This window comes from Leptonychotes weddellii, chromosome 6, assembly GCF_054177405.1.
Source record: "Leptonychotes weddellii isolate Sample4059 chromosome 6, ASM5417740v2, whole genome shotgun sequence".
Lineage (NCBI taxonomy): Eukaryota > Metazoa > Chordata > Mammalia > Carnivora > Phocidae > Leptonychotes > Leptonychotes weddellii.
The window spans coordinates 34,935,197-34,954,251 of NC_138374.1; the positions used below are offsets into that span (position 1 = coordinate 34,935,197).

The 19,055-nt window shown below is 46.7% G+C and overlaps 1 long non-coding RNA gene and 1 other non-coding gene across 3 annotated transcripts in view; both read left to right on the plus strand.

Moving 5' to 3' along the window:
* The window catches only part of LOC145722179 (uncharacterized), a 73,467-nt gene that overhangs the window by 45,358 nt on the left and 9,054 nt on the right, over positions 1-19,055 (plus strand). The window contains exons 2-3 of one of the 2 annotated variants that reach the window (XR_014146271.1): positions 10,466-10,682; positions 15,437-16,984. This is a non-coding gene — a long non-coding RNA (uncharacterized LOC145722179). Of the gene's footprint in view, positions 1-10,465; positions 10,683-15,436; positions 16,985-19,055 lie in introns of those variants that run through there. The other variant, XR_014146270.1, reaches the window with a different exon arrangement.
* Positions 11,327-11,433, plus strand: LOC115944270 (U6 spliceosomal RNA). The gene has a single exon (XR_004078835.2). It is a non-coding gene; the product is annotated as a U6 spliceosomal RNA (small nuclear RNA).

The following is a 19,055-nucleotide window of genomic DNA, read 5'->3' on the forward strand; positions in this document are numbered from 1 at the left end:
CAAACCATAAGGACTGAGGAAGAACCATGACTGTGCCTCTCAATTACATCATAATTTTATGGGTCCCTTGGGGCAAGAGAATGGTGGAAGGGGGCTAGAACTGCAAGGACGCACAAATCCCATCAGTCTATTGTGGCAGGATATTGGCAAGGCCAGATGGCCTCAGAACACTAACCATGATAACCAGCCTTGTTCTGAGCCTGGGTGTCAGGTAGTGTTCCACATGCTTTACACATGTGATTTCACTGACTTGTCATGGCAGCCCCAATGTCAGGATCCTCATTCTCAAGGAAGGAAATGAAGCTTAGGAAGTTTTAAAAATGCCCCTAAGTTAACAGAGCTGCTGAGTATCAGAGCCAGGATTCCAATGCAGGTCGGCCTGACCTCAAAGCCCGTGCCCCTGATTTCCGTAGTACACTCCAGCAACTTCCCTTGAAGAGCTCTTTACAGTGAATATTTCTTGAGCTTCTATTCTGGATCAGTCCTGTGAGGCCTTGGAGATACAAAGATGAGTAAAACATTGACGATGCCATCTGTGCTTACTCTGAGGGGTGGATCAGACACACACAATGACCATGAACGAGCATGACAGCCATAGGTGCAGGTTAGACTCAACACACTATGGAAGGTGAGGGGCAGGCAGGATGAATTCTGTCTCCAAGGATGATAGATGGGCAGAGGAATGGAGTTCAACAGGGAGGGGTGCACCCAGGGCAGGGGCAACACCACGCTCTGCCTCCCTGCACAGCGGGCAGACACAGCCAGACACAAGACACCACCTATCCTCAAGGAGCATAGTCCCTGGCATTGTGCTTTAGGAGCAAGGTGAACAAAAGGAGAGAATGACCACCTGGTGTGTGTGTGTGTGTGTACATACATGTACATATACATGTGTACACACTGGGGGAAAGGCAGGGCTGTGAGTGATGGAGACAGAGGTGTGAGCCAGACTTGGACCATTCATATGTTGCCCAAATCAAATGTTGGCATTTCATCTCACAGGCAATAGAGAGTTCTGTTGCTTTAAAAAGTGGAGAACCAACAGCTTCACTGCCAAAGCTCTTTCTTCACATTTGAAAGATGGGCATGCCAAGTCATTTGCCCCACCACCCCTCCCCCTTCCTGTCTTCCGTTCCCAGGAATCCCCTTCCTTTACCTCCCAGCGGCCCTAAGCCAACACCGCCCTCAGGTTTGACCAGCTCTCCTTCCTGATCAACTCCTTTCTTCTGGGTCTCTGTTGCTGCTCAGTTACCTCATCAGTTCTCAGCTGAGCAATTGCATGTGTCCTCTAACTGGTCTCTGGTGTGGGTTGAATTGTGTCCCTGGGGTTGAAATGTATATATATATAGATGTATATAGAGATATATGTCCACACACTCAAGTCCTAATGCCTGATACCTGTGAATGTGACCTCATTTGGAAACAGTCTTTGCAGATATAATCAGGTTACGGTGTGGTCATGCGGGAGCAGGGCGGACCCTGAAGCAATATGGCCGCTGTCCTTGCAGGAAGAGGAGACACGGCACACAGGAGAGTGCCTTGGGTGAGGTGCCCGCAAGCCAGGGAACACCAGCGATTGTCACTGCTAGCAACACCAGAAGCTGAGGGAAAGGCAGGGCACAGACATTTCCCCAGAGCCGTCACAGGGAGTTTGGAGCTACCAGCACCTTGATGTTGGACTTCTAGGCTCCATAACCATGAGAGAATAAATTTCTGTGTTTCAAGCTCCCCCCTCCCCCGCCCCCATTTGTAGTAATTTGTTACGACAGTCTTAGGACATTAGTATTATCTCCTTGCCTGTGTTGGCCTGCCACTCTCTCTCTATCTTCCATGTAGTTATCAGAGTGATCTTTCTGAATTGTAGATTTGTTGCTTTTGTCATTTTCTCACAGAAGAATGTTAGTGGCTCCCTGTTCATTGTCGACCTCAACATAAAACCCAAACCGCTTACCCCCCACCCTCGTTTCTAACATACGCTTCAAGTGTCCTGCTGGGAATTTGGTGTTCATCCCTTGTGATTGAAATGCCTGCTTCTCATTTTTCTGTCCGTTGAGTCCTTCTTATCCTTGGCTCAGCTGCAAAGTGGCCTGGGCTATGCTGTCTCCTCCGTGCTGTCTCCAACCCGGGCATTCCTCTGCGATCGCCGCCGAGCCTTCCGGTCACTAACAGTGAACTTCCCTGGAGAGAGCAACGGCGTATCTTATGCCTCTATCCTCAGAACCTATCACTGGAATATAGGAAGTGAAGAACGATCGTTTGTTGGCTGAGTGAATAGATAACCGAATGAATAACAGATTACTCAGGGAAAGTCAAGGTTTCTCTGGCCTGTGGATATGCAGAGTTCCCAAAAGCATGGAAGGATGGGTATCTGAGCAAAGTACAACTTTCCACTCTTCCATTTACTATCTGTGTGACTCGGAGAGTTACTGAACCTCTTTGAAATTCATTTATAAATAAAGAAGAGGTCGTCTGTGCTTACTCTTATTCATTCACTCATTCATTCATTCATTCTCTCAATTCCTTCACCTATCATAAATAGAGGAGATGTCTGACCATCTTGCCCAACCTTGGTTTAGTGCTCTGAGTATGCCAAGTAAGCCTGGATTTTCACTTTTTGACCAGGTTGTCCTAAACGTTTTCTGCAGCCCCAGTGGGCATTTGCAGGACACAGCAAATAAGGAACTGAGAAGAAGGAGACAGTAAGTGGCAAGGAGTGGGGATGAAAGGGGTTGTTCTCATGCTGATCTAATAGGATGAAGAGAGGTCAGTGCCCCATGGCTATGAGTCAGGCATGGCTTTGCCTGCACTTCTATAGCATACCAAAACAATTAAGCGAGATGCTATAAGGGAACCACAGGCTGGTGCTTCCCTTTCCTGGCCAGACCTCTGTGTCTGCGACCTAACTGTGGATTAACATATTCCAAGTCTGAAATCTCATTAAACACTGAACAGAAATTGCCTCTTTTTTCTTGTTATTCTCTACGAGAACACGCACAAGCATGAACTCGGCAGTGGAAACTGCCCTAATTATTTGTGCAGAACAATAGCAAAAGCCATGAGGAGGTCCATTTAAACACAGGAGGGGCAATTAATCACAGCCCATTGGAATATTGCTTTTGGTCTTGAACTCAATCCACCTTATATGCAGGAAATGAAATGCAGTAATTATCACAGTCACTTGAGACTCCAGAGTCCTGGCTTCAATTCTCAAATCCTTCATCATTTCATTTTGGCTGTGTCTATGTGACGCCAAAACATCTGGCTAAAAAGTGAAAACTGCCATCAATTTCTCAACTGATAGCTCACCGAATATTCTACCTTTCCTTTTTCTTTTTATTGTGGTAAAATATAGGTAGCATGCAATTTACCATTTACTCACGTTAAATGTACAAGTGTACATTTCAGTGGCCTGAAGTACATTTGCATTGTGCAACCATCAACCACCATCCAGCTCCAGAACTTTTTCAAACTGCAACTCTGTACCCAATAGACGACAACGCCCTATTCCTCTCTCTCTCTAGCCCCAGGCAACCGCCCTGTTACTTTCTGTCGCTATCAGTTTGGCTGCTTTAGTTACCTCATGTATATGCAATCCTACAATATTTGTCTTTTTGTGTCTGGCTTATTCCTGAAGTTTCATCCATGTTGTAACATTGGTCGCAAGTTCCTTCCTTTTGGAGGCTGCATAATATTCTGTTGTACGTATGTGTGTGCATACATATATACATACATAAACATACATACTGTCTTGTGGCCATGTTTCGGTTATTGTGAATGGTGCTGCTTTGAACATTGGTGTACAACTGTCTGTTCAAGTCCTTGCTTTCACTTCTTTTGGGTATACCACCCAGAAGTGGAATTGCTGGCTCATAAAAAATGATGTATATCTTTTGAGAAACTGCCATACTGTCTTCAACAGCAGCTGCGCCATTTTACATTCCCGCCACAATGCACAAAGGCTCCAATTTCTCCACATCCTCACTAATATGTCTTTCCTTCCTTTTTTTTTTTGAATATAGCCATCCTGATGGGTATACATTTCATTTTTCCTTTTTTCCATTTTTTTCTTTTTACGAGAATTCATGCTTTTATAAAATTCATTCATTCATTTATTCATTCACTCATTCATTCATTCATTCTCTCAATTCCTTCACCTATCATAAATAGAGGAGATGTCTGACCATCTTGCCCAACCTTGGTTTAGTGCTCTGAGTATGCCAAGTAAGCCTAGATTTTCACTTTTTGACCAGGTTGTCCTAAACGTTTTCTGCAGCCCCAGTGGGCATTTGCAGCACACAGCAAATAAGGAACTGAGAAGAAGGAGACAGTAAGTGGCAAGGAGTGGGGATGAAAGGGGTTGTTCTCATGCTGACCTAATAGGATGAAGAGAGGTCAGTGCCCCATGGCTATGAGTCAGGCACTGGCTTTGCCTGCACTTCTAGCACTTTCTGTCAAAGGACCATGTCACTGAGAGGACTCTGGGCTTCTTGAGGAAATAGATGGCCACTTTCCTGATTATCTGTGTATCCTCACAGTCAAGACCAACTCATAGGACGTGTTCAACAATTTTCTTCGAAAAAATTAAGGCATTTAATCAAATTAAGTGGATTAATGAGTAATTAATACTCTTACACAAGCAGAGAAGCTATAAGAAAAACTAACTAGATTTCTTGTCCAAATAATTCCATATGCAGGAGACTTTATAAAACTTTGCTCTGTGCAATTTTACTTCATCTGATTGTATTGATAGTAGCTTACTCGGTCTCTGGAGTACTGAAAATGTCCCCAAGGCTGTTACACACATTGATTTGAATCTAAACACTTAATTGCTGGTCTCTGCATGGAAATGTGGCTCCAGAGGCTGGACATGCTGGCTGCAGCCAGAGCTGCCTGTCAGTGATGGATTGAGGGGTTTGCTGGCCCAGCCAGCTGGGGGCCGATGATTTCCGACAGAAAACGTGCCTGGTGGGAAGGAATGCTCAAGTTGCCCGACTCCTCAGTCTTGCCTATGTTTTGTGTTTGGGCCCATTTGTGTTTACTTCTGAGGCAGTACCAGAGACGAAAAAGCCGAGCTTATCTTCAAGTGACACGAGCATGGTCTTCAGCTTTATATTTTTCAGGCTTTCTCACCAAGAACAGAAGCTCTGGGACGACAGTAGCCAATTCTTGACCCTCCACCAGCACCACAGACTGAGCTCTAACCTGCCATGCCAGGAGACAATTGTGCATGTGTCTTTCCCATTTCTTGTGAGCAGACACACTGGCTGCATTCGTCCCAGAATCTCTCCAAGAGTGTTTATGTAGAGAACAGTCTGGGAAGACAGAGGTAGTGTTCCCTCCAAAGCAAAGGGCAAGCTTGCTTAACTGTCCAGTGTAGCAAAGATAATGCCTCCTTCTGAGGCAGAGGCCAGATACAGGTGCTAACTACATATTATAAATGATTCCGATCTCCTGAGCACATGGTTTCTCAGCTGCGATGGAAGCTCACTCCATGTGCAGTAACCACATGGACCTCTCTGCATCATCACTGTGGGATTCGGGGGGCAAGGGGATTTGATGGAACTAGGCTGATGTCCATCCTGCTTGCTGTGTGCTGAGTTATGAGGTCCTTTGTTTCTGACTCAAGAGTGTCATGTCTTTTGCCCTCATCCTTGAAACTATGGCAGGCTAACATGTTACTTTGTAAGCAGAAGAAAATCTCAAACCCTGGGCTCTTGATGCCCACTGCCTTCATTGTATATCAACCCGTTAAGTCTTGTTCCTCTCCTCAGAAGCCCCCTCTTTGCCCAAGCGTGGCTTCACTTGGTCCCCCCACACACCTTATTCCCCATCCACATCCATTATTACTCCATTGAATGCTAACTTCCGGAACCAGCCTACAAATGTACACATTAGGCCTGGTCAGGAGGGGAGAGAGAAGGGAAGAGAGTTATTCTCAGTATCAAATGAATCCTGCAGGCTCTTTTGGAAATGGTGGTAATAGGAATAATGTTTTCATTCCCCCTGACAAATCTCATTCTCTGGCCATTTTCTACCTCCAAGAATGCACCATGAAACATGTTATCCCAAGGAAATTTATTTATTTATTTATTTTAAAGATTTTTATTTATTTATTTTGAGGGAGAGAGAGAGAGCACTCAAGAGTGTGTGAGAGTAGGAGGAGGGGTAGAGGGAGAGGATCTCAAGCAGACTCCCGGCTGAACATGGAGCCCGATGTGGGGCTGGATCTCATGACCCTGAGATCACGACCTGAGCCAAAATCAAGTCAGACACTCAACTGACTGAGCCATCAAAGCACCCCTCCCAGGGAAATTTAGAATTGATATTTCTAGGACACATTTGTCATTGATCAATGTTGAGTCTCAAAGATGACTTTGTCAAGTCTTTAGGGACTAATAGGCTTGACACCCAGGTGCAGGCTAGAGGATTGCTAATTGAGGGGTATGAGGAAGGGGTGAAAATGCAGCCTGGGCTTGGCTCAGCAAGCTGCATCTCGTGGTGCCTGGCTGTGTCCTCTGAGAGCTGGCCACATTTTCTAATTCTCACACAGGCACCCTGTGGACCAGCAGAGACAAAGCCAGGCTTTTTGGAAAAAGAAAGTAGGGATTTCGAAAGTCCCAAGCTTCCCATTTTAGACATAAAGAGTGAGACTTCCCATGACTCTGATCATGGAGTTTTATTGTAAGTCATCATAAAAAGGGAGAATTCAGGATATACAAGGAGGGAGTTCTCCAACGTGACTGAAAGAGACCCACCTCTCCTGGGCCAGAAGTTGTTGGTAGGGAGGAACACGATAGAGGAAGAACCAAGAAACCAGACCTGAGACTCCACAGCCCATCATCTGCAAGCCTGGCTCTTGATTCAGAGAATAGTCAGGACAGAGAGACCAGTTAGGAGCGTATTGCAATGGGGAGCTAGCTATTTGATGTTGTGAGGCACTCCCGTATCTACCTGGGTGTTTCTAAAGCCTTCTCTAACTGGCCATCCCAGACTCTGTGTTGTTTTGCAAACCCACCAAGCATGCTCTTGCCTCAGGACCTTTGCACTTGCTGTTCTGTTTGCCTGAAAGTTTCTTCCAGCAGATAGTCTCATGACTCACCCCTCACGGATTCTAGATCTCTGTTCAAATCTTTTCAAATACCACCTTATCAGAGAGGGCTTCCCTGATCACTGCATTTAAGATAGCTCCCTCTTCCCCCAGTGGTCCTGGTCAACCCTCCCGGATATATATCTCTCAACAGCATGTATCACCCTCTGACACACTGTGTATTTCATTTGATTGCTCACTGCTTTTTTCTTCCTTCTGGACTGGGGACTTTGTTTTGTTTGCTGCTCCATCGCCAGCACCCACAGCAGTGTGTGGCATAGAAATGATCCCTGGATAGATGTTTGTTAAATGAATAAATGAATGAACGAGGTTGGAGGCTCTTGAGAGAAGCCCCACCTTGGCTTGATAGCAGATACAATTCAGGCTGGGGATGAGTGGCAGCTATTTAGAAGGTCAGGCCCCAGCCGTCTTCCTGACTCCCTGAAATCTAGGCCAGGCACGCATGGGATCCAGGCGCTCCTGCTTGCCACATAAGAGCGTGTGAAATTCATGGGGACTAGCAGCAGCTTAGTATTGGGAGGAGAGAGGTACTGAGGATGACAAAGGCCAGAGGCCCAGGCTGTAGCAGCAGATGGTGCCCTCCCTGCTGTGAGAGCAGCCAGGGTCCTCAGCCTACTCACTTCAGACCCCACACCGGAATCCTGGGGTGGCCACCAGCAGAGCAGGCAGCTCGTTGACCCTCCCTCCATGGGCTGCGGCTTCCCTAGTCCCAGGTCTCTCACTCACACCCGGATCACCATTTGGAGAAAGAGGGAGGGAGTGACTACCAGAGTGGACAGCTGCACTTGGAACTGACTATTAAAAGCGACCATTTAAACCCCCAAAGCACTGAGATGCTGTGCACTGGAAAGCGCAGTCGTCTTTGCTTCCTTCCTATCTCCACTTACTGTGAGCAGGGATTCAGGTTGAAGATGAAAACAGCTATAGGATAATTTAAACAAAAAAGCAACATTTTTCTTTGCACATTGGAGTGCATCATGTTAAAATTGGGATGGTCGCTACCCTTTAGAAGAACAGCCCCCCCATAAAGGCCCCCCCACAGCCAGGCCTCCCAAAGGGGCCACTTGGATTTCATTAAATACATTCCAGCAGCCCCTAGCCTGTTTGTTAGTGCATCCCCCACCCACCTGGAGCTTTTCCCAGAGGGCATGGTTATGGTGGCTGGTAAAGAAAGGAAGTGTTTCCCCGCCCAACGACTTACTACCAGATCCTTCTTTGGAGCTTTGCACGGATTCCCCAGTACGTTGGGGATCTCATTCGAGGCTCTGAATTGAGATGTGAACTCTGAAAACATTTTACTGCCTTCCAGCTGGAGGAAAGGACATCTCCCATGACAAGCAAGGCAGGAGCAGTCAGAGGGCTGTCTGGGGCAGGGCAAGATTCTAGTTCATTCTCACAAGAACAAAATTTAATCTATCAAGGCAAAGCAAGTTTTTAATTTTGGTGGGAAGGCACACCAGTTAAAGAATTTAAGCCATGAATATTATTGTTTTTATAACTAATAGATCCTTACAGAGCAGTGGTCCTTGGTGGGGTAATTTTGCCTGTGCCCCAGGGACACTGGGCAGTGTTTGCAGGACTTCTGTCACTGTTCTCTCACTGGTATCTTACAAACATCCTGTGAGTTAAGATAGGCAGGTGTAATTGTGCCCCTTTTACAGAGGTGACCAAGGCTCAGAGATGACAAGGGACCTGCCCAGGTCCCCACACAGCACAGAGCAGGTGAGCAGAGCTTTCTCCATGGCTCAGTTCCATTAGTGTCCTCGTGCCAGGGACTAGATACTATTTTTACTCTGTGTTTTTTTTTTTTTTTTTGAAAAAAGGAATAAGATTTTCAACATTTCTTGGGAGTCAACCATGTCTCAAGTAAAGAGAACAAAATCCTTGCTGTTAGGGGAGGTGACAATCTGGGAGGGAAGCAGTTAACAGACAAGGTCATATATGTAGAGCAGGCCACACCTCATACAGTGAGTGTTGGGTGATATGGGTGAACAAAGCAAGAGGGGAGAGCAGGGAGGGGTGCTAGAGAGGGGGACACTGAATCCAAGTGTTAGATATCATGGCCAGGACAGCCTCCAGGAGGTGACATTTGTTTCTCCAACTTTTGAGGAATAATTGACAGATATACTTGTATATATTGAAAGTGTACACTGTGATGATATAATATACATATACATTGTGGAATGATTGCTGAGATCCAGATAATTAGCACAGCCAATGTCTTACATAGTCAACTCCTTCTTCTTCTTCTTCTTTTTTTTGGTGAGAACTCTTAAGATCTACTTTCAGCAGCTTTCAAGTTTACAAACCATATTAGAAACTAAGAAGAAGATAGTAGGAAGGGTAAAATGAAGGGGGAGAAATCAGAGGGGGAGACGAACCATGAGAGACTAAGGACTCTGAGAAACAAACTGAGGGTTCTAGAGGGGAGGGGGGTGGGGGGATGGGTTAGCCCGGTGATGGATATTAAGGAGGGCACATATACGCAAACAAGGAATCATGGAACACTACATCAGAAACTAATGATGTAATGTATGGTGACTAACATAACATAATAAAATTTAAAAAAAAAGAAACTGTAGTCACCATGTTGTACATTAGATCTTTAGAATTTATTCCTTTTATAACTAAAAGTTTGTATTCTTTGATCTGCATCTCTCTATTCCCCCCCTGCCTTCAGACCCTGGCAACTGCCATTCTCTTCTCTGTTTCTATGAAAACTCAACAGCAAAAAAACCAAATAATCCTATGAAAAATGGGCAAAGGACCTGAACGGACGTTTTTCTGAAGTATACACACAAATGGCCTAGAAGTACCTGAAAAGGGGCTCAACATTACTAATCATCAGGGAAATGCAAATCAAAACCACAATGAGGTGGCCCTTGAATAAAGATCTGAAGGAAGTGAGGGAGCGAGGGATGTTGCTGAAGCATGTGGCTATCTGAGGAAGAGATTCCAGGCAGAAGGAGCAGCAAGTGCAAAGGCCCTGTGGTGGGGTGGGCCTGGTGTGCTTGAGGAGTCAGTGTAGCTGACTGAACGCATGGGGGAGGGAGAGAGCAGAAGGAGGTGAGACCACAGATGTGAGTCGTGCGAAGGTAGGGAACAAATCATAGAGACACTTGGAAGTCATTTGAAGGACCATAGCTTTCATCAGAGAATTAGGGAGCTGCTGCAGGCCCTGAGCAGAGGTATGGTAGAATCTTTGAATTTTACCTGGATCACTGGCTACTGTGTGGGGAACATACAGAAGGAAGGAGGCAGTGAATTTGTTCAACTTCATTTTTGTCAGTTGTTCTAATTTCTTCAAATGTTTTTGTTTTCTTTTTTTTTTTTAATTCTGTGATGACTTTGAACAAGGAGGAAAAGTCCAGGTGTGCACGAGCATACCAAGGAGAGCTTGAAGCATGGGGCTTGTTGGTCAGGAGAGAAAAGGAGAAGGTGGCTGTGAGGGAGGAAGATGCTGGCCAAGTGCTCCCACCACGCTCCTGAGGCTGGGAGCAAAGGCACACACGCAACCCAGGATGTCAGCGCATCCACAGCTGCCCTGCGAGGACAGCAGCTGCATGGCCGGAAGGTGAGATCATATCCTCCAGGATTAGCGGGGCTTCTCGAAAAAATTCAGCCAATTATTCTCCTCTGATTAGTTTTCATTTCATCATGGTTTGTTTGTCGTTACTTTACCTGTTTTAGTCAAAAGTTCACAGCCTGTTTATATTAAGATATAAGCCCTTGAACTTGGGATTCTCAGGGGTCATGTCTACAGTTTTTGCTAACTAGTATTGATGTGTGTCAAGAAAGCCACATCCTCAACTCAACAGGGCAAGGCTTTTGAACAAAATCTACTAAATCATTCTTTAGTCTTTTGGAATGAGGAATTGATTTTCCTTCTTATCATGAAACCAAAAATAGAGAAGAGTGTGGTCAATTCATCCATTTTTATTTCCTAAGAATAAAACCAATCAGGCTCAGTATATGCTTGTGTGGCTGATCCTCAGAGTAGGAGAGAGTGGGGTGTCCCCTGAGTGCTCTCGGGGAAGACGACACTTGGGAACCTCTCCGTGCTCCCTCTCAGGTCTTTGGGACTTGCTTGCCGAAGGCAAATCAACTTCTCGTCTGAGAACCAGGTGTGATCTTCTGAGGCAGAGACATTGACAGCCAGGGTAAAATATAAAACCTGAGCAAGACATCCAAACTTGCAAGTCAGATTTGGATACCAAGGTGCTTGTTTCGGCAGCACATATGCTAAAATTGAAACGATACAGAGAAGATTAGTATGGCTCCTGCATAAGGATGACATGCAAATACATAAAGTGTTTCATATTTTTTAAAAAATTGGCCCCCAATGCATTTTGCATAGCTGGTCTTCATGGACTGTTAGAGGACAACGAGATTTGTGCTCTGTGTAACAGGCAGGTGGCATATAAAGGTGCACATTTCCAGGTTCCCTTGAAACTCAGAACATCTTGTGAAACTGGACACACTGTCCAGTGTGGGAATGGTGATGCGGAGGTGAGAAGCAGCCCCCACTTCAGTCCGTTTTGCCCCACGGCTCCCCTTCATGTCCCCAGTTAAGGAGCAGAGGGTCCGGGCTCATAGATCATCATACTTGCATTGGTTTTCCCCCTTAAGATAGGGAAATATTTCTCTGTATCCATGTTTCTATCAAAAATGGGAAATCAAGAGAGGCACAAGCTTCAAAAAATATTTTGGGTCTCTTCTTTGTGGAAAGACGTACCCCCACGTGTCTTGGTGCACATTCTGGCTACCGGGGTTCCTTCTGCCCTGCCCATCCCCCGTTCACGGCACTGCCGGACCCCGCGGCCCTGAGTGCGTGCGCACCATGGTTCATTGGCTCCTGTGCCTGTGTGATGGGAGGCCAAGATTCCCTCAGTGGGCAGTTAGGGGCCTGGCATGGGGAGCTTCTGGCCCACTGGGGGCCTGGTTTAAGTACAACCAGACTGGCACAGTTAGGAGAGCAAAGAGGCTAAGAACCCCAGGGGTGGGTAATGACATCAGCACTTGGGCTGGGGGATGCTGGGCCTCTCCGATGAGCCAACAACCTTGACCCTCCCCGTGACACCGGATCGCGAGGATGGTGCACTTAGGATCTCAGTCCCTCTGAGCCCCAGTTTCTCCCTTTGTACTGGGAGATGCTCCTCCCTGCCCTTCCAGTCTTGCCCATCTGTTGTGTCACCAAATGAGAGAGTAGGCACTTGGGGATTTCGAAAACTGCTAAATTCTCCCTAACAAGGGCAATTCCTGGCAAAGCGGGGTGAGACTGTGGAGCTTGCTCGAAGTCAGGGCGGCAGGAGTGGGGAGCAGCCTGTATGGTTGGTCTGCTTCTCTCTGGAGGACGAGGGCCAGCGAGGCTCTTGGGCCTCTCCTGCTGCATCTTCCGATGGGTCCCTGAGTAAGAACCGCCCTGAGGGAAAAGATAAGATGTTGGTGTTTGTCTGGTGCTTTGCAGTTTCCAAAGTGTTTCCCAGAACATCTTCTCCTTCTCGTCTCTTCCAACCTCATAAAATTGGCAAGCAGGGGCAGTCTCCTGAAGTCAAAGGACCAGGTGGTTCCAAACCATTTCTCTTTCAACAGAGAACCATTACTATATCTATCTATCTATCTTTGATTGCTTTGTTTAAGCTAATGAATAAAAAGAGTGCATTGCTAATATCCTGTGCCTGACGAAATTACTGTGGCAAGGCCAGCACCCCAAACCTGCAGGCTGTGTGACTCCCTGCTGCTCCTGGGGGGCCCTGAGACCCGCTCTGGCCCTCACCTGGCGGTAGCTCTTACCTTAGCTCAATGCCACCAATATTCTCTCTAGGAAGCTGTGCACGTCCCTTACTTTGTATGTCTCCTGAACCTTAAATTTAATACAATTTATCATGTGGTGGGCACAAGCGACCAGGACAGAAGGGTTTTAGAAAACAAGGCTCTAGATGCACTTTCTGTTCATCGGTCCTCTGTCACCCGCCCCCTGGGCACCTGCGGGAGGGCAGCTTTGAGGAATTCCCCAGAACGCTGCCCAGCCCTGTTGCCTCCATGTTGGAGGTATGGTTCCCACCATTTCCTACAGGAGATTTGGCCCCACTTTATCATCCCTGACATTTACAGCAGGAGATTGGGGTCGCCGGGAATCCTGGGCTGGGACACATGGGCCCTGACTTGCACGGGGGAACTCAGAAGGCAAGTAGAGAAGTTCCAAGCAACTCAATCCCCAGAAGGTACCTGAGGATCAATAAAGCAGTAATCCCCACCTAGCTGAGGCTGCCGGTGCGTGTTTACAGAGCCATTCCCGGCCGGTGATTTACAGCGGCCTCGCTTCAGAGGAGGTACTGAGGCTGGAGCTTTGTGGCTCTCAGAAACACGGACAGCTCGCCCTGGGGGACACAGTCTCCCCACACAGCCTCTCTTCCTCCCGTCCTCCCTCTCTCCCTTCTGTCCTTTTAAAGAATAACCTTACTGAGATATAACGCACATTCCATACAATTCACCGATCGCAAGCGTGCCATGCGATGGTTTTCAGTGTATTCATAGAAATGCGCGACTGTCATTACAGTCAACTTAAGAATATTCTCCTCACTTCCCTCAAAACCCCGTACACATGAGAAGTCAGCCCTCTCCCCCAGCCAGGACACCATCATTAGGCAGCCACGAATCTAACTTTCTGTCTCAATGGATTTTCCCATTGTGGACATTTATATGAATGGAATCGTGCAGTATGTGGTCCTTTGCGGCTGCCTTCTCGCGATTAGTGTAAGGCTTTTGCGGTTGACCCATGTTGTAGCAGATGTCGGTATGGCAGCCAAATGTGCCAGTAATCCCGCTCCCAGGCATAAAACCAAGAACAATGAAAATACACGTCCACACACACACCCGTGCCTGAATGTCCACAGCAGCATTCTTCATTGTAGCCCCAAAGTGGAAACCACTTACATATTCAAGTGTTGAAAGAGTACACAGAATGGAATCTGTTTAATGGACTATTATTTGCAAATAAAAAGAATGAAGTAGGGTGTCCGGCATGGGTCGACCTTGAAGACTTGCAAAGCAAAAGAAGCCGTTCATAGTCACCACATACCGCACGATTCCATTTCTGTGAAGGGTCCAGAAAGGACAAATCCCTACAGACAGAAGGTAGACCAGTAGTTGTCCAGGGCTGGGGGGAGGGGGAGGCAACGCCTGCTCCTGGATACAGAGTTTCCATGCCGGCGGATGCGCTCTGGAACTGCACCGTGGTGTTGGCGGCACAGGCTGGGGACTGCGCAAAAAAAATCACTGAACTCTACGTGTTAGATGGGCGGTTTCATAGTACGTGAATTATACCCCGACAGAGAGCGTGAAGGACTGATGGAGGAGAGGGAGGAAGTGAAAGAGACCGGCGAGGGGCTTGTGTTGTGGGGGAGATGGCAAAGCTCCAGCTCTCTGGGCTCCTGTCTGCTCCACACGGCTTTGGGCTCCCGAACTGGCACAGCGGGAGTCACCCCGAACTCTCACAGGTGGTAGGAAGGAGAACTGGCTTGAGGCCCCAGCATGGGGGAAAAACACAGTGGGGCAGTGTCTTAGGTCCCCACCCCCGCCAGCCGAAGAAGGAGAACCCAGACCCAGTGTTTCCCACCCCCACCTACCATGGGAGATACCCAGTAGGCTCTTCCTTTCCTGTATGGAATGAGAGTTCCTGTAACACCACATGCTAGGGGGATCAATTGGGAACCCCATTCCCCATACACAGCCAGGGCAGAGCTCTCTACCCCAGGCTTGAGACGTCGCTCCTCCACTGAGAGGCTTCCTGGACCTGGGGGCTTAGGCAAGGGGCTAGCTTCTTTGTTCCCCTAGGGCTAAGACCCTGTTCTCCCACTAGAGACCCTGAGCGGGGAGAGGAGTCACCATCACAATAAGGGAATCCTGTCACAATAAGCATCTGGCCAGAGAAACCTCTTGTACCCTTGGACGAGAACTCCCCTACCTGCCAGGAGACACAGTGCCCCATCTGGAACCACACCTATCTCCTCAGGTAGCACCAGCAGGGCCCAGTGGGAGCCCCAGAAGCACCAGGTAAACAGGCAGACTGGAACCAAGAGCCCTGACAATTAAACTGTCATTGGAACCACAGCCCACAGAATAGGCCAGTAGCTGTGTGCTAAAACTAAACAGGATAACTGCCTGCTAAAATAATAGGTTGAAATAGGACCCAGAGTCTCCTAACATCCACCATCAACACACTTCCATGTGGGCATGATTGAGTCCCGTACTGCCTGTGAGCATCTCTGGGAACACAAGGGCTGTGCTTTTTGTTACACATAAAATTTTTCTTTTGTTTTTTTCCAGATTCAAAATTATACATGTGCATTGTAGGAAATCTGGAAAATAGAGACAAAGAAGAAATTGTAAATCACCTGTAATCTTACCACTCAGAAAAAATGCATGTTGCGTGTGTGTGCGTGTATGTGTGTGTGTGTATTGATATTAACCATACATCCTTTCAATCTCTGTGTCTTTAGATGCAGAAAGGAAGTTTTTCTTTTATAGAAGATACCATTATTCAGGGCACCTGGGTAGCTCAGTCAGTTAAGCATCTGACCCTGATTTTGACTCAGATCATGATCGTGAGATTGAGCCTCACGTCCAGCTGTGCACTCAGTGTGGAGTTTGCTTGAGATTCTCCCTCTCCCTCTGCCCCTCCCCCCACTCAAGCACACACTCTCTCAAATAAGTAAATTTAAAAAATCTTAAAAAAATACCATTATTCTATGTATAACAGATTTGTAACTTGCCTTTTCCTATAGAATATATTCCTTCTCTAAATTATTAAATGCCTTTCTGTATAATTTCCAGGGGTTGCATGTATTTAGTGACCTTTCTGTGAAGAATGTATATCAGTTACTTTTGGACCATCTACCCTTGGCACAGTATACCATAGGTGCTCAATAAATGTTGGGTGAATGAATTGATAGAGCTCTGTGGCCAGGCTGAGGGCCACAGTGCCTGATGAGTCTCTTCATTGGACATTTCACATGTTCCAGCCCAGCCCTGTAAAGGAAGAAAGGGCCTGTTTCCAGGCTTATGGGAAATCTTCAGGTACCAGCTGGAGTCATGGCTCCCATGTTGAAGATTCTCTCCTGGGCAAGAGGCCCTTTCACTCCAGTGTTTCCAAACGGAGTGTGACTCAGCCTTGGTACCCCAGGTCTCCCAGAAAGGAGGGCCCACTCCTGGCCCACCCAGAGAAGCCTAGCTGCAGTCGCAGACAATTGGCAATTCTGCCTTCCCATCCTGACTCCTGCTTATACCTTCAGGCCATTGTGCCTTTGCTCAGGTTGTGTTTTAATCTGAAACATCCACCCTGCATTTCCCATTGGAAAACCCTAATCTGATGTCAAGACCCACTTCCAGGTACACCTCTTCAGTGGATCTTCTCTGACCCCTTCCGGCACCTCCCCTGTACTCCCCTGTACTCCTTGCAGTTGGTGTAAGAAAGCATCAAACAAAAGCCTTGGCCATCTGTTGGGCAAGTGTGTTCTTGGATCTGTTCTACTCATTAGACTACAGATCCCCAGCCTGACTTCAGCCCTTAGTAAATGCTCCTTGGAAGGATTAATTGGTAGGACGGGACTGACCTGCCTCTGCAGAGGGGCAGAAGGCGTCATGTTCTCTAACCACTGGGCCAACCAAACATCTTTGGGCAGAGGGCTTCAAACCTGACAGCACCTGACCTTGCAGCTCTAGAGGTAGAGAAACGGCAGCTGCCTGGAGTGGGGCTGGTACTACCCAGGGAACACGTGCCCTTGCTTTGCTGCCTAGGATACCAGAGAGTTGCCAGAGCAGAGAGAAGACAACGATATTTTGGCATGCTTCCTAACCATGGTTTATGAAAGGGAAAGTCATCTTTATTGCATTTATTTAGGGAAGGGGGTTATAAGCACTTCATCTGGTGTTCACTTCAGAGCAGCTGTTTGGTATTACCAAGGAGAAAGACAAGTGACTTGTGCTCCTTGTTCCAAGCCAGAGAAGCCAACTCAGTAGACACAATGGCGTCTCTTGTGACAGGCAGGGTTCTTGGAGCTGGGCAGTTTTCTCCCAAATCCCTTCAGTCCATGTCCCAAGATCTTTTTTTCTTTTAACCCTAAGGCTTCATTTAGCCAACAGCTATTTCTTGGTGCTGATTCTGGGGTTGGTCCAGGGCTGGACTGGAGGCTGGAGCTCAGAGATGTGTCAGACAGGAGCTGCCATGTTGCAATGGATTTTCCACTATGAGAGAGCACAGGAGAAGAGGTTTAGTTACAAGCAATAGACACTGATTCTGGCTAGCATAAGCAGCAAAAGAATTTGTTGGATGTATATAGAGACACTCCCAGAATTCATAGGAAGGCTGTTGAGCAGATTTGGAGAACTGACTGGAACCAAGGGAAGCTAAATAACAGGAAACATATCAGCCATGGGAGCCATTTTTTTTTTTTTTTTCAGATGACACCGGTGGGCCTTTGGCTGTGCTGAATATTTTCTCAAGTGTCCCTGAGTGTTTGGGTCACTCTCTCAAGATTCAGTGTACTAAATGGAAGGAGCAGATTGGCCAAATCCAGGCCATCTACCTGAACTCTAGGTGATAGAAAGCAGGGAGGAATAGCTGGTCTTTTGGATTCCTTAGGGGGTGGCAGGGTGGAAAGACCCTGCCCACAGCTAGCATTTCTGTTGAGATTTCTTCCTTTAAAATTGTTCTTACGGTTGTAGAGGAGAGACACTTGGGATCTTCAAAAGTAAGGATGATGTTCTATTTCTTAAGCTAGATGTGAATTTTAGTAGGACACTATCCAACTCAGTACAGTGGGATAAATAAATACATTACTCCCAGACCTCACTAGAAAGCAAGCCTTAGACGCAAGCTGTGGGAGAGTCTGTCTGTCGCAAATCCCAGATTGTGCAGATAGATGCCTTTTAAAGGTGCTTGCATTTTGAATATTTCATTTCCCGTGACTTCATTTCAAATTCAAATTTAAAATTCCCAGTGGTCAAGGTTATCTGTTTTTCTGTGTACTGTTAAGGCAGCGTTTGCTCAAATCTCACAAAGAAATACTTTGACCTGCCATTAACTGGAAGAAACACATTTTTACTCTTAAGAAACCTGAAGTCAAATCTCTGTGGGTTTTCTAGCCAAGTAATAAGGATGTGGAATCCAAAAAGATGGTGGTCCTGAGCTGTCTAGTCATATCTTTCTTTAAATTACTTCTGAACCACAAAGTTACTCTGTGGAGTGGAGAATGATTGCCAAGCTTTTCATGGTGTTCTCATAGCCTTTTCTTTCATAAGTGTTTGGTGAAACACCTCAAGAGTGCACATCTGATTAATATCAGAAACATTTTCAGTGTCACTCATTGTCTTTATTAACTATCACCCATTTCCCCCACCTGGATAACCTAAACTTACAATCTGACGAGTGTCATTAGTTTCAGTCACTGTGGCAAATATTCACATGTTGAGTAACATGTATTTTTGAATACCTACCAAGCTCCATAGCCAAGGGAATGAGAACAAATGAGACCTGATCTTTTCCTGAAGATTATGTTCTGGGGCAGAAGATAGATCAGCAAAAGACAACTAGAAGTCAGAGTGGTAAGAGCTCTGAATGGATTAATTACAGAGCACCACAGGGGTATGTGCCAAGGATGCCTCCACTCCGGCCTGGAAAATTGAGGCCAGTGGCCCAGGCTGGGGCGATGAGAGTGTAAATAGAGGAGAAAGGAAGCCTGGGACAAAGTATAGGGGGCAGAACTGCTTGGAACCTCAACTGCGTGGATGTGGAGTGGCAGAGATGTGGGAAGAAAAACCACAGGGAGACCCGTTTGGGCTGCCTGATAGAGAGATTCCTGTCTTTAATATAAAAATAGGAAGATGAACCATTTCAGGAATCGGCATGGAAGAGAATAGGTTCAGTTCTTGAAATACTGTGTTTTTT